The sequence below is a fragment of the Phyllostomus discolor genome, chromosome 2 (genome assembly GCF_004126475.2).
Source record: "Phyllostomus discolor isolate MPI-MPIP mPhyDis1 chromosome 2, mPhyDis1.pri.v3, whole genome shotgun sequence".
NCBI lineage: Eukaryota > Metazoa > Chordata > Mammalia > Chiroptera > Phyllostomidae > Phyllostomus > Phyllostomus discolor.
In genome coordinates, this window is record NC_040904.2 from 116,930,450 (window position 1) to 116,953,400 (window position 22,951).

Below are 22,951 nucleotides of genomic sequence, written 5' to 3' on the forward strand. Positions count from 1 at the left end.
AGTTCTTGAACTTATATAGCAATTGTAATGACAAATATTTAATTAGTTATTTTTGATGTCATACTCTGACTTTTTCTTTCCTGTTGCTGTTGTTACCCACATATTTTAGGCAGAAACTTGTCATTATTTCCAATTATGTGGTTGATAAATAAAAGATTCCTTTCTTTTCCACTGAACCCCATCTTTGGAGATTTGCCTGGTAGGTGACAAGAGGTAGGACCCCCTGTACCAGTTGGGTTCAGTAACATTTATATGTAAGTTGCTACGAAATCCATCCTTCCAGTTCAAAAAGATAGCTTCTCCCAATTATATAAAAGTATGTGTCAAAAGAGAGGCAATGGTCCCCAAATATTTTTACTTAGACTTAACCTTTGTAGTTTCCTTATGAACATATCAGATCCTTAAAACAGAATTTTCATATGTGTTCTCATAAAGGCTGTGTAAATACGGATTCTAACATAGGTTGGAAAATTACATAGTCAAGGCCAGATGTGTGATTTGCACAGTTTGTTTCCTTAAGTAACCCCCTGACTTGGGGAGCAAGAAACCAGAAAGGATGATGGAAAGAAGCTCTTTTCTTTTCAAAGTGCTAATTATAGCAGCAGCAGAAACTGAGCTGCTTTTGTTTTATTGTGGGTATGAGGGAAGCCCGTGAAGGCCAATATATTGAGCCTATGATGTAACTTTTAAAACTAAAGCACAGCTGATGTTACTTTCCTAAATTGTCTTGGAGGGCCTCTTTACGTAATTCCATAATTCATTTTAAGGCATGGTAGCTGGCATGGTCATTCTCCTTTTAAAATAGGAGTGTCCAACCTTTTGACATGTCTGGGCCACACTGGAAGGAGTTGTCTTGGGCCACACATTGAACACACAAACACTAATGAAAACTGATGAACAGAAAAAAGGTCCACATAATTTTCATGATATCTGCTAACACAGATAAGCAAAAAATGGGACATTTTTTGGGGCCTGCGGGCTGCAGGTTGGACACCCCTGCTTTAAAAGGATAATGTACTTTTATGGTGAGTATGGCCCTTTCCCTCTGTTTCAGCAAACACATGATGTGCTTGCTGAAATCTTGAATCTGCATCATTCTTGAGGAAAGTTAGGAACTGATTTATGAGACACTCCTTGTTGTGACCACTTAGCCTAAGAAAAGTGTGTGATGTTACTTATGAGGCAGTTGTTGAGGATGACATGACCACCACCATCATCATTGGTCTGTGAGTAGAGGAATAACATGAACAAATTTGTTTGGATTTGGAGGAAAGGATGTCCAGAGAGGAAAGAAAATAGAGCCAAGAGGTAAGTTAAAGGGAAAGAGAATTTTTCTGCCATACTTAGCTTCCAGTTGGAGTCATCAGATTATTAATCTTATGAAATTTAATATAAGACAGTATACAGATGTTAAATTAATGGTATAGAATGCACTAGATACTTAGAAAGAAAAAATTATTATAAACTGGGAGTACAGGGAAGAGGGAAGTCATCACACAAGAGTGGGGATATGAGGTGGCAAATTTAGAAAGATGGGGAGAAGAAAAGTGGGCCTTCTGAGTGGAGGGATTGAGTAATGTGCAAAAAGATTTTGAGGCCAGAAAACTGTGTTAGACAAGTTTGCCTGGAGTGTAGTATTTGGGGAAAGGTACATATCCAGGGGCAAGACTTCAGAGACAGATGGAAGACACTCATTAAATGTCAATGAATACCTTTCAACTTTATCTTGTAAGATTGCTATTACAATGTAATACTGAAACATTTGCAACAACCTAGATGCCTATGGATCAGGGAATAGTTAAATAAGTTACAATCCTGCCCATCTGAAGCACACCATCTGGCAGTCACAAAGAGTGAGTTAGATTTGCTTGTACTCACTGGAAAGATCTCCGAAGCATTATAAGAGAAACACCCAGAGTAAGGCTTCTTGGGGGAAGCAGGCACACATCCACACCTGTGGTACTCCATGTTCCTGTGCAAATGTATGAACACACACAGATGTTTGTGAATGCATACTTGTTCTGGAAAGATATACCTTAAATGATGACAGTGTCTACATCTGGACAAAGGACCTGGGACTGGCCACAGCACTGCCTGTTCTGAATGGTTCTGAATGGGACTGTCCTTGGATAGTGTTTGAGGGAATGGCACCTAATCAGATTAGCTCTCTATGGCCTGAGCTTGCTTCTTTCCCTAGCCCAGTTCAAACTGGATATTAACCCTGGTTATCACATAGTTGGACCAGATTGGATTTGCTTTCCTTCCCATCAACTAAAATGCATTTATAGTAACAGAAGGTAGTAAATACCCCAACAAAATAAACAAAGCTCCCTTTTATCTAAAATTATTTTTTAATGGATAAAAATCTTTCTGGCAAAGACAGCCTTTTGAGAGTGATCATTTTGAAGTTTTTCTCTATGAGAAAATCTTTAATACTTCCATTTGAGTAAAAGACATCAAACTGTTACAGGGTGCAGCCAAGAGGGGGGGGCCCAAATAGGCATTTGAAATGGGGTCCAGAACTTAAGGTGTCCAGGAGATTTTGGGATATCTCCATCCCCCCCACCCAGGGTGTGGGTTGGGGGAAGGGACAAATGGAGCAGGGCCATTGAGAGCTGTTTAGCATAGCAAAAGCCTTGCAGCTAAGCTCTGGTGTGGTCGTTTAACATATCTATGGCCTTTGGCTGGTTGCATAGATATGTTAAGTAGCTGTGATCAGCTCTAAGACAGGGGAACAGAAGTAACTTCCCTACCTAGATGTAACTGGGTGGGGGCAGGTCCCCTGAGTTACAGCGCCTGCGTGGGAGCTCAGAGAGGATTGGCTCCAGGACATGGGGCCACGCCTGCCCAGACTCATGATGGCAGCCCAGTAAAGCTGGAAGGATACGAGTTCTGGGATGTGAAGCCAAGTGTTGGAGGAGTCGGAAATGGGGCTGCAGAGGAAGATTGGCCACAGGGATTTAAAACCCAGATTTGGCGGCCATTGAGGAGGAGAACCATGCTGCTTTAGGAAGGAGAAGCACGTGGACTTGATGGAGTGTAGACTCCTGCAGCCCTGAGAGAGGGAGAACCACGCGGCAGCCCTGAGGGAGAGAACCACGTGTCTTTAGCAGAGTGGAGACCCCCACAGCTTTAGAAGGGGGAACCACCACCTGGTTTTAGCAGAGATCCCGGTGACTCAACCGTGGGTGCCGGGAACCCAGGGAGGTCTCCCAGTCGAGATTGAGTACTAACTGGGAAGAACCAGAGGACTACCTAAGCTATGGACTTCTATTTCCTTTCCTGAGATACAGTACTCTGGACTGGGCAAAGGGGGAAGGAACGACTGTGTGTTTGTGGGTATTTTTAGGGACTTTGGGATTTTGTAAAGACATTAGGTCACTACTTTGAGTTAGTATAGCATTAAATAAACATTTCCTTTCCTTTTCACAAATCTCTGGTATTGAGAGACGTCTTTCCTCTGGCAGCGGACATAACGGACCCGGAGCCTTCTTTCAATAATAGTATATCATCCCAGGCCCCCCTTGTTGTGTGTTCTGTAACAAAACTACAGAGTACTTCAAATTAAAATGAACAAAAAAGTACAAGAACTTTATGAAATCAGTTATAAAATATCTTGAAGGACATGGAAGATCCAAATAGATAGAGAAATAGACCAGGTTTTATGACTGTAGATAGCAATAGCAGAGTTGTAAATTCTACAGAAATTGATCTCTAGATATAATACAATTCCAATAAAAATTCCAACAACATTTTTTGTGGAATGTCACAAATTATTCCTAAAATTTATATAAAATCATCAAAGAACCAAGAGTAGCTACAATATTTCTGAAAATTTAAGAAAAAGGACTTAACTGTTGGATATAAGAAATTATCATGAAGGTATTTAAAACACAGTGGGCCTGGGCTGGTGTGGCTCAGTGGATTGAGTGCCACGCTGGCCTGTGAACCAAAGGGTTTCTGGTCCTATTCTTGATCAGGGCACATGCCTAGGTTGCAGGCCAGGTTCTCCAGCTGGGGGCAGACAAGAGGCAACCACACATTGATTTCTCTCTCCCTCTCTTTCTCCCTCCCTCCCTCTCTCTCAAAAAATAAATAAAATCTTTTTAAAAAGCCACACTGGTATTGAATCAAAATAAACAAATGGAATGGAAATTGAATATATGTTTATATAAGAACTTGAGGTAAGATAGTGGGAGCATTACAAATTAGTTACGAAATGATATTATATGTAAAAAAATGACATTAGATTGCTGCCTCATATCACATACAAACAAACAAAAAAAGATAGGAAATATAGTAATTTTAAGATAGGGAAGGATAGTAGCAAAGGCAGAAACCACAAAGGAAAACATCAATAGATTTGTTTATAAAAAACTTCTAATATCAAAAAATTGAAAATATAAGCATAATATTGAAATAGAAAGTATTAAAATTATTTGTATCTAAAGAATTCTTTTAAATCAATGAAACAAACAAACATTTTGATATAAGAAAAAGACTAGAAGAAATACAAATTGGAAATTAACAAATAAAGGAGTGTTATTTAAATAGCAATCAAATTTATGCAAATTAAAATGAGATACTATTTTTTACCTACAAAAAAAATCCCTATATTACTCAATACTGGTGAGGGTGTATTGTTATAGATATTCTCATCTAATGCTGGTAGGAATGTATATTGGCAAAATTTCTGGAAAACAATTTGACAATGTATATCATGACTTCAAAAAATGTATACCTGCTATATTATTACTTATAATAATAAAATTGAAAAATTAAATGTCTAACAATATTAAACCAATAAAGGTAAACATATTTTAGACAATTATGCAGTTAGTAGAAATCCTATTTTGAAGATATATTTAGTTGTCATGAGGAAGCTATTCAATATTAATGTTCAGTGGAAAAAACAGCCTACAAATTTTATAAAATATAATTCCAATTTATTTATTTATTTATTTAAATATTTTATTTATTTATTTTTAGGGAGAGGGGAAAGGAAGGAGAAAGGAAGAGAAACTTCAATGTGCGGTTGCCTCTCACATGGTCCCCACTGGAGACCCGGCCTGCAGCCAAGGCAAGTGCCCTGACTGGGAACTGAACCAGCAACCCTTTGGTTCACAGTTCGGTGCTCAGTCCACTGAATCACACAAGCTAGAGCTAATTCCAATTTAATTAAACAAACAAAATGTATGCATATTCTAAAAACAAAATTGGAAATGAATTAATGAAATTTTAACAGCGATTATCTCTGAGTGATAAAATAATGGAAAATTTATATTTTCTTTTTTTTTAAAGATTTTTATTTATAGGACTTCCGGCAAGATGGAGGAATAGGTGGGCGCACCGTACCTCCTCGCACAACCAAGAACAGAACCACAGTAATTTACAACAATGATTTGCAGTCATAATATCAGAACTGTCAGAGGATTTATCTAAATGGAAGTCGGACAGCCTAGAAGTTGAAGTAGACCCGTACATCCAGACTGGTAGGGGACTACGAGCCGAGCGAGCAGGCGTGGGGCTGGCGCGGGTCGCAGGCGCGTGTAGGTCAGGGGAAATTTGGCGCAGAATCGGCGCGACAGCAATCCGGGACGCAGGAGCGAGCGCAGAGGTGTAGCGGTGATCCCTGAGTACGCAAGCAGCGGCTGGGGGAATCAGTGGGGCAGCGACTGCGGATCAGGGCAGAGCTCACAGCCCAGAAGCCCAGGGAAGTGTCTGACTCCAGGAGAACAGAAGGGTCGCCATTGATCCCTCCTGTCCCCGCTCCCGCCCCTGCCCCCACATATAACGTCACAAGCTAGCGACTGGAGCGCCCAGCACCGGTGAACACCTAAGGCTCCGCCCCCCACCGTAACAAGAGCGACCAGACTGGAGAAAAAATAAATAAATAAGTAAAATAATAGGAGAGACGGGGAAAGACGTAAGATATGTATCCAGCAGAACAGATCAGACCCCCAGGACTCATCCTTTTGAGTGACCAAGAAATAGCCAATCTATCAGATGCACAGTTCAAAACACTGGTGATCAGGAAGCTCACGGAACTGGTGGATTTTGGATCCAAATTACATGAAAAAATGCAGATTACCATAAAAGGGATGCAGGAAGACACACGGAGGAGAGCCAATTGTGAAAGGAAGGAATCTGAATCTCAAAACAACACAGTGGACCAGAAGGAAGATAGAATCAACCAAGCAGGAGAGCATGATGAAATAAGAATTCAAAAAATCGAAGAAAAGCTTAAGACCATCGAGGACACCTTTAAACGTTCCAACATCCGAATTATAGGGGTACCAGAAGGGGAAGACCAACAAGTGGAAAAGTTATTTGAACAAATAATAAAGGAGAACTTCCCCAAACTGGCAAAGGGAACAGTCTTCCAAGAAATCCAAGGAGCGCAGAGAGCCCCAAAGAAGTTGGACCCAAGAAGAAACACACCAAGGCACATCATAATTACATTAGCCAAGGTAAAAACGAAGGAGAGAATCCTAGAAGCAGCAAGAGATAAGGGGACAGTAACCTACAAAGGAGTTCCCATCAGACTGTCAGCTGATTTCTCCAAAGAGACCTTACAGGCAAGAAGGGGCTGGAAAGAAATATTCCAAGTCATGAAAGACAAGGACCTACATCCCAGATTGCTCTATCCAGCAAAGCTCTCATTTAGAATGGAAGAGAAGATAAAGTGCTTTTCAGATAAGGTCAAATTAAAGGAGTTCATCATCACCAAGCCCTTACTTTATGAAATGCTAAAGGGACTTATCTAAGAAAAGAAGATAAAGAAAAGACATGTATAGTAAAAGGACAGCAAACTCACAATTATTAACAACCACACCTAAAGCAAAACCAAAAGAAACTAAGTAAACAACTAGAATAGGAACAGAACCACAGAAATAGAGGGCACAAGGGGGGGCTAGCAGTAGGGGTGGCAGGAGGAGAGAGGGGGAAAAGGTACAGAGAATAAGTAGCATAGAATGTAGGTTGAAAATAGATAGGGGGAGGGCAAGAATAGTACGGGAAATGTAGAAGCTAAAGAACTCATAAGTATTACATATGGACATGGACTAAAGGGGGGGAAGGTGGGTGGGAGAGGGGGCACAGAGGGGAGGGGAGTGAAGGGGGAAATGGGACAACTGTAATAGCATAATCAATAAAATATATTAAAAAAAAAGAATGAGTAGGCATAGGTAACAGTATGAATGAAACTTTTATAAATTGTAGTGTTCTTGGCAAAAAAAAAAAAAGATTTTTATTTATTTATTTTTAGAGAGGGAAGGGGGAGAAAGAGAGAGAGAGAGACACACATCAATGTGCGGTTGCTGGGGGTCATGGCCTGCAACCTAGGCATGTGCCCTGACTGGGAATCGAACCTGTGATGCCTGGGTCGCAGCCCGCACTCAATGCACTGAGCTATGCCAGCCATGGCTATATTTTCTTCTTTATTGTATTTTTTAAAATTTCCAACTTTTCTACAAGAGGCATGCATTAATTTTGCAAAGAGAAAACATCTTTATAAATATCAGAAAGAACAAAGAGTTGCCTCTAATAAACGACTTATTCAAAATTTAAAATAAATATAGGGTTCTTTAGTTCTGTCCACTTAAAGATCTGGAAGCCCAAACAAAAGGCAAAGAAATCAGGTTATAGGTTCCAGGTAGATGAAGCAATTGTTCTGCAGCAGCATTTACCAAAGTGTGTTCCATGGACTTTAGTGCTGTTAATATCTTTACTGGTCATTTAGTATTAGGAAGGATGATGGAAAGAATAGTTCCCTGGCTCCTAGTTTGCTAACAAAAGTGAAATCATTCTCTACTTTTCTTAAACCTTTGTTAAGCTAAGTGTCTATAATGCTGTTATTTTGAGCTGTAATATATGCTTTAGATTCTGAACTACAGGCTTCAGAATAAATATTCTGTTTGTAAATTCAGGAGCTATGTTTTAGCTTAAATAGAAGCCCATTACCATAGTGCCTATGGGGAGGGTGGATTTTTTAGTAGGGGCTTATAATCTGTTGAACTCTTATTTGGCCCAATTCTAGCGTTCTGTGCTGTCAGCATGAAAGAGCCGATTTTAATCTGTAAATATTTTTTCTCCCCAGCTTGCATCATCAGTGTCCTCTACAATCAGGTTCTCCACAGAAACTTTGTAAGCCACTCATTAACTATATCATAATAAGTGTTTTAAAAAGGAAATATGTCTGGGAGGGTGTGAGTTTGTTGGAAGTATTAAACCTGTCACCTTCGAACCCATCCAACAGTTATTTGAGGGGCAGAATTCTTTACGCTCAGCTCAGAGCATCTCAAACCCCATTGTTGTTTGACACAATTCTCTTGGGTAAGCAGGCCTGTGTTTTAAATTTTGTTTTAAGGATGTAGAAACAAGGCTAGTGAGCACAAGAAAAGCATGAGTGGAAAGGTCTGTCTGAACATCTCTACTTGACTGAGTTGGAGGACCTGGAACAAACCCAAACACGTTGTCCCTCCCATTGTACACTGGGAGGAAAGATAGCAGAATTTGCATAATGACAGTCTCAAGGGATCTGAAACTGTTCTTATTGTTTGGGCTGAATAAATGTTTAGAAGGAAGCCTGCTGTCCATCTTAAGAAGGAAGAATGCCAGGGCACCAGGACTAGTCTGGGGGAGCCTGGGAGTTGAACATCAGAGGTAATGGCCTCCGTCGGTTGGTGGAAGGTGCAGCTGTGGGGCTATGGGGTGGTACTCAGGACTGCTCGTAAACAAGTAGCCTCACAAAAGCAGTGCCAATCAACCCCATGAGGTGGAACTAGTGTGCCATGTCAGCAGTGAGTCCCACCTATTGAGAGCTGTGGGGATCCAGCTGTCCATTTTCCACTTCCCAGACCTCTGGTGGCCAAAGGCATGAATTTGCAAAAAGGCCAACTGGAGTATTTGCTACCCTAAGAGTTGATCAAAGCTGCTTTATTAGAACTTGCTAGTTTAGGCACAGGGAGAGTCCACCTTGACAAACAACCCACAGAGGTATGCTTCCTAGAACCTACTCTTGGGCACACCCACACCCACCCCAGATACAAACGTCAGCACAAACCACAGAGGCATTTGTCAGGAACCCCTACCTTCCTCTCACTGTCAGACCTCTTTCATCACCTCACCTAGAGATGACGCTCACATTCATGTTGCTTCCCCATTCCATCCCACTTCAGGGCTCAGGAGGTGAGACATTTGCATAGTGTTTCAGAATAATTATTTACCAACAGTATTTTTCCTCCCCAGTCTCACCCACTTAAATGCACTGCAGAAAAGACTCTTTTGTGCATTGCTCTACTCTCAAGTTTTATAAAAAGAGCTTCAAACCTAAGGAATGGCCGGTGAGTAGAAAACTATTCATACCAGCTTATCTTGACATCTGACTTGACCCAGGTTGCTGTGCAATGATCCTTGCAAGGGGGAAAATTGTGTAGAAATCCTGTACCTGGAGGCCCAGCCTTTGAGTTTGTTTAATAACTGCGCAATTATCCTTTGTTGAGGAAGCAGAATAGGATTAGTGGATTTCCCCATAGGTGCTGCCATGCTTCCTGGCTCTTAGGCTTGACTTAAGCAATAGTAGTCTCCAGTCTTCCAAACCTTCTTCCTGCATGTTCTGATGCTGCCAGGTCAACATTTCCCCTCTTGGCTCAATTCTGTAGACCCATGCAGAACTCAGGTGTGTGGGGGAAATGCCCAAGAGACTCTGCTCACTAGACAGAAATATCTCATGCATGTTCCTCATCTCAGTACTTTGTAGTTCTTTCTATTTTGCTGTATGCTAACCTTTTCTAGACCTGAATGATTGAGATACAGAAATTGGAACAATATTTTGCATGCTTTATGAAGAGGTGGTGTGGAGTAGGGGTTTCCAGCCACATGCCCTGGTGACCCTCCCACAACCTTAATTTCCTCACCTGTAGCATGGGGCCAACATACCTCCCAGGAATGTATTGGCACAGGTTGTGATGTGTAGTAAGCACTTGTCAAGGTGGCTATTATTGTGTCTTTTATAGAATAGAAGTCTCTATTAAACATACTTTAATATGAGTTACATAAAAGGCATTATTAGTGATATGTACATCTGAAGAGATTTGTGGATCAAATGGCAGTAGTTCCTGTATATACGAGAGTGAGCTCAAGAATTTGTTATTTGATTTCAGAAAGAAATGTTTTGTCTTGCTTTGTCAAACTGAAATCCTTGTGATATGAAAGGAAAGACATGTATATGCAGTCATTTAGACATGATTAAAGAACAAGAACAATGGCATGCTTATCGTCTTATTGTGTGTTTTTACATTAGGAACAAAGCTAAGGTACTTTGAAATATACACTTATTACCTTTGTTAAATGAGCAAAAGTCAATATTGGAATAGAACATATAAAATCAAAGCCTAGAGTGAGGAGAATATTTCTTTGATATATTTTGTTGAATTCCTGATTTTCATTACAGTGAATCCACAATCAGACAAGGGAAGCATTTGATATTTGAAAATGTCAAAAGGGCTATTTAAGCCATTACTGATGATCTGTTCTAGGAGATCTTTTAAAAAGGATTTAAAGCCCTGGCTGGTGTGGCCCAGTGGCTTGAGCACCAGCCTATGAACCAAAGGGTCACTGGTTTGATTCCCAGTCAGGGCACATGCCTGGGTTATGGGCTAGGTCCCCAGTAGGGGGTGTGTGAGAGGCAACCACACAGTGATATTTCTCTCCCTCTCTTTCTCCCTCCCTTCCTCTATCTCTAAAAATAAATAAACCCTTCAAAAAAAACTTATAAAAAGGATTTAAAAAGTGTGCACCAGTTGAGTGATTATGTAACAATTATGACCAAGATCCTTTTCAGCTCTAAAATATGTCTATATTCCTCTGAGTTAATAACTAGGACAAATTTAAGTATAACTTCCTAATAGTTTATTCCAGAAATATGAATCTTTATTACTTTTCAGTGCAAACCACTTCTTAACAAAAGAGTTGTTCTAAAATTGGCAAACTTTGTGGTGGGCAGGGCAAAAATATTGGTACTATGTGGATAAATTTGAATGTGAGAATAACCCTGTGTTCATGGGCCAAGTAGGACAAATGATATAACTTTTGGCTGGTCCTCAGTTCAGTTCTCAATCCACTGAGCCACACCAGCCAGGGCGAGAAATGACATAACTATGACAAATAGTTGTGCTGACATGTTCCCACAGAAAATCATCCTGGTTGATTTGGGTAAAAAAAAAACTTGATGAAAACAGCTACACTTTCTCCAATGTGAAATGGGATGCAAAGTGAAAGTGGGGCAATCATCCAGCCTCTGCTTATGGAAAGGTAGGAATAAAGACCATTAATAACCCTAATAGAAACATATGAGCATGGCACAGAGGAAAGCCACTTCCCCTGTAATAAGATTTGATAATCACTAAACCATGCTCTTTTTCCCTAGTCTGTCCCTGCCTGATACATGGTGTCATTCTTTCCTTACACCAGCCTCAGCAGCTCCCTGGAGTCAGAAAAGCTTCACTCTTTTCTCTAATATCTTCCCTCCTGTAGGCTTCACTTTCCCACCTATCTTTTCCACCTCCCTTCTTCCATCCCATCTGCCTTCAGAAAGCTTCCCTCCACTTAAATTCCCAATTCATTGCCAGTTCTGCTCTTCTCTGAGTATGTCAGGTGGAAGACAGGAAGGAAGTTCATCTGTAGTGCATGACAAAGGAGAGATGTCTGATCCATAACGTGGTCGATGACAATTTTAAAGTATGCCAAGTTGCCATTTAAAAGGGGCTTCCTCTTTTTTTCACCTTTTGGCTCATTAAAAACTTTAGATTTCTATTGATTCCTACTATTTTGGACTTCAACTCCTTGAATCTGAAGATATATAAAAAAGTTATCTGTTCACATCTCTTTGAGTGTGGCCCCTTGCCTTTTCTCTCCTGAAACACCTGTTAGTATGGTGGATTTTCTGCTGGTTTCCGTGTCTCTGACTCCTGGGAACAGGGCTGATCTCTTCATTTATCTCAGATGCAACTTTCAATTCTACCAAATCTCTCTTTAGTTGTGTATATTGTTATTTCACTATTTTGTGGAACTTCCAATTAAAATACTATGTATTTTTTATTTCTGGATTTATTTCTATTATTTATTGCTAGCTTTCACATGCCCCCTTTATTTTTAAATAGGAGCTTGCTCTTGTTTAGAAATTTGATTCATTGTTTTGTATTTTTACAGGGTTCAGCATACTTTTCCATTCTCTTTCATATGGTCATGTTTTCATCTCAAATACTAATAGCTTGAATTTTGCCACTCATTCTGTTTGAGGACTTTTGATCACTGTGTTTTGTCAGTTTGATACAAGCTTGAATTTATAAGGGTTTACTTCATTCATGAGAATCTCCTGTGGCTTCATTTTGAAAGTCCTTACAGACCCTTTTTGCAGCCAATTTTTTTATGATATTGTGGCTTGGGGATGCTAGTGTTAGGCAGGATAGATAGTAAACCAAGGCGGGATGGGGGTGGGGAAGGAGATATGTCTCACCCATTAACTAAGTAGCCCTGAGCCTGGTCCAATTAGATTGCCAGGTGTTCCAGAAATCACAAGAAAATCCATGATAGCACAGGAGGAGGGGAGCCTTTGAAATTCTGTATGAATTGTTTCTTCTATTGGGAAAGAAAGCCTTTGGAACTGTATGTTAATCCCAAGGACTAAAGAGGGAAGGGGGAGAGGGAGCCTAGAAGCTGAAGCTGGCTTCAAGCATAATACCCCCAAAATCCTAATAGTCAGGATAATCAGGCTAGCTGTCACAGGTGGGCACATGTAACCAGGTTCTTGGTGATTATGGACCAAGAACTGAAATGAACACACAGGGAGTTCATAGCAGAGAGGGAGAAAGCAATTAAGTGATAGTATACTTCACAGAATATGGGAGTAGGCTAACTCTGAGCAGAGATTAAACTCAGAGGCTGGAGGGATTCTATTCTTACAGGGCGAACATTTTCTGGCTAGTTTTGATGAGGTCTTATGGCACATGTATAAGTAATTATATTACTTTAAAGCTACTATGCATGTGGTCTCCCACGATTTTCTGTGATCGGCCACCAGGGAAGGGGGTCCCACAATGCTAATTTATTATAATGCTATTATAATGAAGCTGGGGTCATGTGGCATCTTCTGCGCAGGTGCATTAATGATTCACCACCATTCAGTGCTTTTCCAGAAAGCGGGAATGACTGGTCTCAGAACAAGGTCTTTGTCTTCCTGAGTATCTCCTGCCTCAACTTCCCCCTGAGAAACATGGTTCTCAAAAATGTTTTGGGGGTTGTTGAAGGATGCAGATCATTCTTCTGTAACTTCTTCTGGCTGAGATGGGGCAGTAGTCTCTGCCTATCAAGAAACATGAAACTCACTATTCTATCTAGAGGTCAAAGAGGAACTCCTGAGGCCATCACAGATGCTATTCATTGGTCAGCTTCAACATCTCTTTCAGGGATTGGTTGGAAACTCTGGAGCATCACCAATCTGATGTGGAACTGCTTAAGTCTAGAAGATACAAATTTAACAAGTAAATGAAACAAATAAGGTCCTAAAAGTAATAAGAGCAGCAAGGTTATTAAGGGACCTGAAAGGGGTAGTAGCCATTTTAAGCTAGGGAGCCAGGAGGTTAGGGTATCCCTAATTCCTTGGCTCTGTTGATTATATTTATGTAGCCACTCTGCCTGTTCATAAATTTTCCTTATGTTAGTTTCAACTATTCCAGGTGCAGCAGGTTTTACCGATAGCAGTGCATACCCCACCCTGTTCTGTTAGAAGATAGTCAAGGGTGAGGTGGTTATCCATGACTACATTTGCCAGGGAATCTACTGATCTTTATAGTCCAGCTATTGGATCAATATTGATGGTATTTTGTCTTCTATAATCTTAGTGAGTTCCCTTAGGGTAGTCTCATAGTAGACAAAGCCTTCCCAGGGGGCTGCAGCAGCTATATTGGCAGCAGCTCCAGTCACTACTAGACCAAAAGCTTATTGTTGTTGTTGTTATTGTTGTTTTCTGCTAAGAGATAGACTTCCAGGACCCTGGGTTATGTTTATAACAGTGAGGTCTTGAGGTGCTAAGGTCCCTAAGCTCTAGTCACCCCCATGTTTAGCATTGCTGAGATGTGTATAAGCAATAGCTTCCTGAAGTTCTGAATGATCTGCTAGCCAGTTACTGGGAGTCCCACATAACCAGATGAGGCCCCAGGGGTGCTGCGATGACTGTGGCATTGGTGGAGTTATATTTGTTAAGGAGGGTGTATGGCAAGGGGGAAAGGCAGTCCCTAAGGGGTCCCAAATTATCTCCCTGATCTTCCTCTCCTGTAGGAGGTGGTAGAAATTTTGCTGATACCCCTTGAAGGGGTTGGTTCAATTTCCAACTAACATATTTCAAAATATTGTTGGTATCTGCATTATGACTTTTGTCAAAGCAACAATGTGTACTGTTAAGAATGCAGCTAGAATCATAATTTAGGTAGCATACTATTTGTGACCAATTTGAAGGCTTGAAAATTTCTCTCTCAGAAAGATTCTCTAGAAAGCTGGAACTTGAAAGAAAGGCCAGGGCTTCAAATGGGTTAATGGTCCTGGTATGAGTATTATTATAACATGGGGTGGATCCTATAGTACTGTTGAGTTTAAGAGAGATATTGGAGTAATTAAATGACTCTAATTCCAGCGGGCCATATGGAAGCACAAGGAGGGTTCTGCTCCCATCAGTGAACCATTTGTCATCAGGGTTTTCTAAGAGTGGGTCTAGCAAGTCAGTCCCGCTGGAGTAAGATTAATAATCTCTGAGCAGGAATGGGTCAAATCTGGGGGTGATTCTGTAGGCATTAAAAAGGCTGGATTTAAGGTATTACAAGTCTTTACAGTTACTTCTGGATTGTCCAAAAGAAGGGCCTGGTATTTGGTCATTCCATTTCCTGTAAGCCAGAGGTGCCTTTTCATTTCTAATACTCATTATACCTCATGTGGAGTTAAGACCTCTAACTTCTGTCTGAGAGTTAACTTAGCAAACTTCTGTCTGAGAGTTAACTTAGCTAACTTCCTTGGTTAGCACGGCTGTAGCTGCAACTGCTTTTAGACATGGAGGCTATCCAGTTGCTATAGTGTCCAGTGTTTTAGAGAAATATGCAACTAGTTGACATTCATTCCCCAGTTGTTGGACCAAGACCCCTAATGCTATTCCATGCCTCTCCACAATGTATAGAGAGAAAGTCTTGTTTAACTTAGAGATGCCTAAGGCCAGGTGCTCAACTAGGGCTTGCTTGGTTTTATTAAAAGTCTGATCACATTCCTTTTCCCATATAATGGGTTCCGTGTCTGGCCCCTTAGTAGCTTCATACAGAGTTTTGGCAATTAGGCCAAAGTTGGGCTCTAAATCCTAGAGAATCCTGCCATTCCCAAAGAGGAGTGAAGCTGCTGTTTAATAGCAGGTGGAGTTAACTCAGTAATGGCTTTTAATGAAGCAGGGGTCACATAGCTTCTTCTCTGCAGGTGCATTAATGATTCACCATGAGTCAGTGCTTTTCCAGAAAGCTGAAAAAACTGGTCTTAGAACAAGGCCTCTGTCCTGTATCAATGTCCTTTATCTTAGCTGTGGGGCACCTCCAGAGTTTCCTCCTTCCTATCTCCTGCCTCAGCTGGGTGCCCACTTGCAGCTTCATGCTCAAGTGTATTTCATAAATGAACTTACTGTCTCATTTTTACTATACTTGTTGTCTCTTGCTTGAACACTCTTGTGAGCAAGGTGCCCACAAGAGCAAAGGAGGTGGAGTCCCCTAACTTTGGTTTCTGCAGTAACACTAGGGTAATATAAACTCAAACTCCACCTTGATGAAGAGAAGTCCTGGAGTTCTGAATTTCTGGGGGAACTTTTACCTAGTGCCACTGGGTGAGGTTTTCCTAACTCACCGGTTTGTGTGCAGAGGGATTTGGGAACTACGTATTGCATTTGTGCTTGTTCTCCGTCCCAATTACCCTCCTTGTAAGGATTCAAAGTCTTATTTCTGATGAAGGGGATTGGGACCACACTTGTCTCAGAGCATCACTCAAACACTCATGGTGCCAGTGTTCAGTTCTCTCTAGTTTATGGCACTTGGCAATTACCCTTTGCCTCCCTGCCCCATACTTCCTTCTGTTTAAAGATCAGCCTTGCATTAGAAAAAGTTGTTCTATTTTAGCAATCTGAAGAATTTCAGGCAATTTAAACCTATTGCCAGAAAGAGAAACAATCACTGATAGAATTGGGTAAGTTGTCAGTAGGCATGGTTGTTTCTGCTAATTAATGGTGATTGGACTAATAGGCTGCTCTGCTGGTGATAATGACTGTGTCTGTGTCACACTATGCTGTATACACTGGCATATCTAAACCCATGCTTTCAGGAGTGTGAGCTTACCCCCTACTCAACTGCTCCATACCCACAGTTCAGAACACAAGCTTCCACATTCTTTTTTAAATATATTTTATTGATTATGCTATTACAGTTGTCCCATTTCCCCCCTTCACTCCCCTCCTCCCTGCATACCCCCTCCCACCCACATTCCTCCACTTCAGTTCATGTCCATGGGTCATACTTGTAAGTTCTTTGGCTTCTACATTTCCCATACTTCTTACCCTCCCCCTGTCTATTTTCTACCTTCTATCTATGCTACTTATTCTCTGTAACTTTTCCCCCCTCTCCCTCTCCCATTGCCCTGTTGATAACCCTCCACATGATCTCCATTTCTGTGGTTCTGTTACTGTTCCAGTTGTTTGCTTAGTTTGTTTTTGTTTTTGTTTTAAGTGTGGTTGTTAATAATTGGAAGTTTGCTGTCATTTTACTGTACATATTTTTTATCTTCTTTTTCTTAGATAAATACCTTTAACATTTCATATAATAAGGGCTTGGTGATGATGAACTCCTTTAACTTGATCTTATCTGGGAAGCACTTTACCTGCCCTTCCAGTCTAAATGAAAGCTTTGCTGGATAGAGCAATCTTGGATGTAGATCCTTGCCTTTCATGATTTGGAATAGTTCTTTCCAGCCCCTTCTTGCCTGTAAGGTCTCTTTTCAGAAATGAGCTGACGGTCTTATGGGAACTCCTTTGTAGATAATTGCCTCCTTTTCTCTTTCTGCTTCTAGGATTCTCTCCTTAATTTTAATCTTGGGTAACTTAATTATGATGTGCCTTGGTGTGTTTCTCCTTGGGTCCCACTTCTTTGGGACTCTCTGAGCTTCCTGAATTCCTGGAAATTTATTTCCTTTGCCAGATTGGGGAAATTTGCTTTATTATTTGTTCAGATAACTTTTCTGGTTGTTGCTCTTCCTTTTCTCTTTCTGGTACCCCTATAATTCAGATGTTGGAATGTTTAAAGATGTCCTGGAGGTTCCTAAGCCTCTCCTCATTTTTTTTTTTTGAATTCTTGTTTCTTCATTCTGTTCTGGTTGCATGTTTTTTTCTTCCTTCTGGTCCACATCATTGATTTGAGTCCCAGTTTCCTTCCCATCACTATTGGTTCCCTGTACATTTTCCTTTATTTCACTTAGCATAGCCTTCATTTTTCCTTGTAATTTGTGACCAAATTCAGCCAGTTCTGTGATCATCCTGATTACCAGTGTTTTGAACTGTGCATCTGATAGGTTGGCTATCTCTTCATTGCTTAGCTGTATTTTTTCTGGAGCTTTGATCTGTTCTTTCATTTGGGCCATTTTTTTTTTTTTTTGTCTTGATGCCCCTGTTACATAGTAAGGCGCAGAACCTTAGGTGTTCACCATGGCAGGGCAACCCACGTCACTGCGTTGTGATGCTGTATATGGGGAAGGGGTCCAAGAGGGATCAGCTCTCTGCAGGATTTCAGTCATTTCCACCACTATCCACATGCAAATTCATCCCTTCTGGTGCTCATTCCGGTGTAGGTGCATTTGTGTATGTTCTAGGACCCTGTGGGTCTCTCCAACAAACTCTCCTGTGGGGCTGGGAGTTTCTCCCACTTCTGCCTCAACTCCCACAGGTGTTTTCAATCCATGGTTTGAGGCTTTATTTCCCCATGCTGGGACCCTGGGTTGTGTGGTCTGTCCCACTCCCCCGTTGTTTCTTTCGGTTTATCTGTGTGTGAATGTGGGTCTGCCTGCTCTACCAACTGCCACCTCGCTGAGTCCACTGCAGACTTGCTGCGAGTCCTCTCTGCCCTGGCTGCCTGACTCTGCTCCTCCTACCACTCTGGATGAATGTGTCTTTTTTAACTCTTTTGTTGTTGGACTTCTATACAGTTCGATTTTCTGTCAATTCTGATTGTTTTTTTTGTTTTTAAATTGTTGTTGTCCTTCTTTTGGTTGTGCAAGGAGTTGCAGTGTGTTTCTCTATGCCTCCATCTTGGCTGGAACACTTCCACATTCTTCACTGGTTAAAGGGACCTTGAGGATTCTCCCTGTTTATGCCTCAGCTGTGACCTTCATTGGAAGAATAAAATATAGGCATGCTATCTCCCAGGAAAAACTGGCCTTTCTCCCTGGGAGACTAGTACCTTTGGTTTTTAACTGTTCCTTCCAGGAGAACTGGCCCTTCTCCCAGAGGGACCAATTGTTTAGTCAAGTCACACAAGGCCCTTAGAATGTAGCCACTTTTGTCTAAAACATATTTAACCATAGCCCCCATAGTGAGACTTTGGAATCTCACCCAAGGGAAGGACAGGACCTTCACTTGGAATTTTTCCCAGTTGGACCCCGAATGCTGTCTCTGGGATTCCCCAGCATCTGTGTTGGGCTGTTGGTGATTTTCTTTCTGGTGACGTATGCTCTTGATTCTTGCTTTTCTCTTTGCTCTGACTTAAAGTGCTTAACTATTCACTGGTACATTGGAGTTGCTCAAGAAACCAGATGGACAGAGCGAGTCAAGGAGCATGGTTTATTAGTGGGGAATTAGAAGGGAAAGTGAAGCCAACCAAGGGAGGTTAAGACTCGTTCTTTTGTTCTTATGGCAGGGGTGTGTGTGTGTGTGTGTGTTGGGTTTTTTTTTTTAGTGTTATAAACTTTTATTTCTTGCCTTTCTGCCTTCACTTGACCCAAGGCAACATAAAAATGAAATACATAAGATACACAGAAATCACCACAGACCAGTTAATGTGCTTACGTACAGAGGAACTAAACATTATCTAGTGACACTGGGGTTTCAGAAAGTGACAAAATTTAACACAAAACTGACACATGATTGTATTCATAAATGTGTATAAATACATTGGTCTCCCAAAGGCAAAATGGTATCTCTACCATATTCCTAGACAAAAATGCCCTCAAATGTACTATTTGATTAATTGAATTAAAACTATCAGTCTTACATACTCTTTTCAAACACTGAATTTTTAAAATACTTAGAGAAATTAAAATATTACATTTCAACCTTAAAAATAATTAAAACATTAAATTTACCAATACCTCATAGATTGCAGTTTTAAGATTTAAAAAAGCAATAATGAACAGATGTTTTGTTTTGCCAGCCTTTTATGAAAGACCTTTTAAACATACACATTTGGCCAATTCATTTTCAACCTTAAATCAAGTTCTCTGAATATACTGCATATTTTGGTAGTTAAAAGAATAAATACTTGATAAAGGTTATTAATTCATGTTGCTTCATGAATTCTGAGTACTGTATTTTCTCTACTGTCAAATTTCAACACACCTCTTTTCATAAGCAAATGGCTGACTCCAATTTTTAAAGTTCATCCAGAAGGAATTCAAATCTGTGGTTTCATTAACTACATGTTTTAGGTGAGAACAGTTAAATCTCACTACACTTGTTTCATTTCTGGTAGTTTATAATTTGAGAAATTTCTATAGCCCACACACCCAACTGCTGTTCAGCAGATGTGAGTTTTTACTCATTTGAACATAGTTAGCTGCTTCAATGCACAGATCAGAACTTGCTCTGCATGTTAACATGTGAGGGCACACATACTCCTTAATTCCCTAGATCAGTTTGGCTCATCCAAAAAGAGAAACAAGCTTTAGCTTAATATGCTACTTGACACTTTAGTTTCTTCTAAAATCAAAAGTTGGCCAATTTTCAAAAGAATGGAAAGAGAAAATACTTATTTAAAAGGACAAAAATTAAACGTGGCAAAAGTAGTGACTTTTATTCACAATTATATGTAACAAAATGATGAGAGAAACTAGTGCTGTCTTTGGAACAAAAGCAATGATTTATTGGTAATGGCAATGAATGGAATTTTGACAGTCTCTGGTGAGAACCAAGCAGTCATCCAGAAGCTGTGGGTCTGATTGCCATGTGGCCTTCCAGTGTCTTTTGTACCTTAGTGACTTTCTTTTTTTTGCTCACTACTCATCTGAAGTCATTCATATTTGTTGCTTGAACTGGAGTACCAATGAAAGTAAAATATGAAATTCTTTTTAAAAAATATTTTATTTATTTATATTTAGAGAGAGAGGAAGGGAGGGAGAAAGAAAGGGAGAGAAACATCAGTGTGTGGTTGTCTCTCACATGGCCCCTACTGGGGACCTGGCCTGCATGTGCCCCAACTCGGAATTGAACTAGCAACCCTTTGGTTCGCAGCCCACATTCAATCCACTGAGCTACTCCAGCCAGGGCAAAATATGAAATTCTTGTGGTTTCTTCTTCTCCTTGATTTGATTGAACAAATATAGTTACACTGTTAATGCTCTGAAACTTAACATAATGAAGTGGAGTAATGCTATCTTCTTTAATATCATCCTCTGTTAGTTCCAGAGCTTCAGTTTGTTCACTTCTTTCTGCTTCTTCCAAATCCATAGATTGGGGTAGATTGATAAAAATTTTTATGTATTTAGAACCCTGACCATTATCGGGCCCTTGAAATTTCATTGAATACAGCTTAATAGGTTGATTGAATGCTACAGTAATAAGCAGCTGTTCATCACAATCAGATTCCAGAAAGTTGTGTCTATTTGTAAACAGTTGTCAAATCTATGCTCATCACTTTCATTAAGACATTCACAGCCAGCTTTGTTAATAAAAGGCATTAAATCCACATAGTTTTTTGGAATATCTCTGTTGTCATTGCTTCTAAGGTCATTTTCTAAGTGCTGCTTGATTTTTTTCTTCTAATCCCATGGCATCTGTTCCTTGATATTGATCAATTCTTACTTTATTTAAAAAAAAAAACCAAAAATAAAGGTGTTGCTGATATATTGTTGGTGGCAGCTGTTCCCTGACACTGGTGTACATCTACTTTCAAGAAAACTGCCTGAGGATGCTTATTACCCATGGTACTGAATGCTGGGGCAACACTTAAACATGGTCCACACCCTCACATGGTAAACTTGACCACAGCGAGTCTGGAGCCCACCACTTAGCTTCTGCTGGAAATCTGTGTCGCTCCCTACCAGCTTCACTCCTACCATTCTCAGAGAGCCCAAGAGGGAAGTCAAGATGCCAATGGCTTCAAAAGTGAAGAAGACAACCCGGGAGTGGAAGGCAGGGGACTGGAAAGAAGAGATGACTACCTCAGAGCTTCTCCAGGGGCTCTCAGGGCAGAGTCCTGCTAGGGAGCAGAGCAGTGAGTGAGCAGGTGGAGACAGGGGAGGGAAGAGGCAAGAGAAAGTAAGGCATCTCTTAGGGCAGGGTTTTTTAAGCACAAAAACCAGCGAAGGGTAATTGATTGGGGTGTCAGAGTCTGACTGGCTAGAGCTGGTTGCTGGGTGCCATTTCTGCTGACCAGTGTTCTTGATATATCTTGTCAAGTCTGAGGTTAGAGCAGCATCCTGTTATGCCTGATAGGCCCACCCTGGACCCTAATCTTAGTTGAGCATCTGTTTGTCCGGGGTAGGGAGGGCAGGCAGTTTCCCAGGCCAGTAGTTTCCCACCTTGCAGTTTTCCCTCCTGGTGATTTTCCATTCCTCCTAGGCCTCCCTAGGTCTGTTATTCACCTTTGACTTGGGGTTTTTATTGTCTGTGAATCCCAACCTCCAAATTAAGTGGCCACGATCTCATTTGTGCCTCTTAACGGCGCAATTCTCCACACCTGGGTTTCAGTCCCAGCTCTGTCACCCATCTTGCTGTGAGATCATGGGCTGATTGTCTTCCAAACTTCAGTTTTCCCATATGTAAGACCAGGACAGTAACATCTGACTTACCTGAGCACAATAAGGATTAAACGAGGTTCTGCACAGAAAATACTTAGAATCTAGTGCATGGATCATCGTAACTGCCACCAATAAATCGTAAGTGTTCTTGCCATTGTCCCCAAGAATAGCAATCAAACTATTTCCAAGCTTGCCAACACCTGTGTTTTGAGTCCACCTTTGTGACTCCTTTCTTTTTTATGTCATCTGAGTCACTTAAGGTGAATGAGTGTGGGAGAACCAGGAGGACCCAGGGGTTTGGATCTATATCCCACTCTGCTTCTTGCTGGCTATGGTAGGTGACAGCTTCCCCAAAACTCATCTCCTTGGCTGTAAAATGAGGATATGAATACCTCACTTGTGGGCTGATGGTGCAGAATGAACGTGAAGGTGCCCAGAGAGGCAGGTAATGGGCTCAGCCTCCCCCAAGTCTGGGTCTGTGTGGTCTGTTCCCTCAGGCACCTTGTGTTCCCTGCAGTGTCTGCTCTGTGTACTCTGGGCTGAGTGGAGTGACTGAAACCAAGAGGAGAAATGTGACACCACTGACCAGGGCAGTAAACAGTGACTCCCATCATGTGTGGCCACAGGATGTCAGAGCTCAAGTGCTCATGTTTTAGCTGTAGCAGTTTTGCTTTGAGATGAGGACATTATCTCCACCTTTCTTATCTTTCCACAGAAGCCAGAATCTGCTTGCACCAGGGAGGAAACTCATCAGGTGAGCATTGCTGAAGCCCAGGTGGGTGGAGATGCCCAGAGGGAGGTTGAATCACTCCTGGCTGATAATATAAAAGGCCTGTTTCTGCCTGAGGAGCTGGCAAAGGGTGTGGACCTCTTAAAA

The 22,951-nt window shown here is 41.0% G+C and overlaps 1 pseudogene; it reads right to left on the reverse strand.

Annotated features, from left to right (window-relative positions):
* Positions 1 to 15,390: 15,390 nt before the first annotated feature.
* Positions 15,391 to 21,393, reverse strand: LOC114514034 (annotated as a pseudogene).
* Positions 21,394 to 22,951: the final 1,558 nt, after the last annotated feature.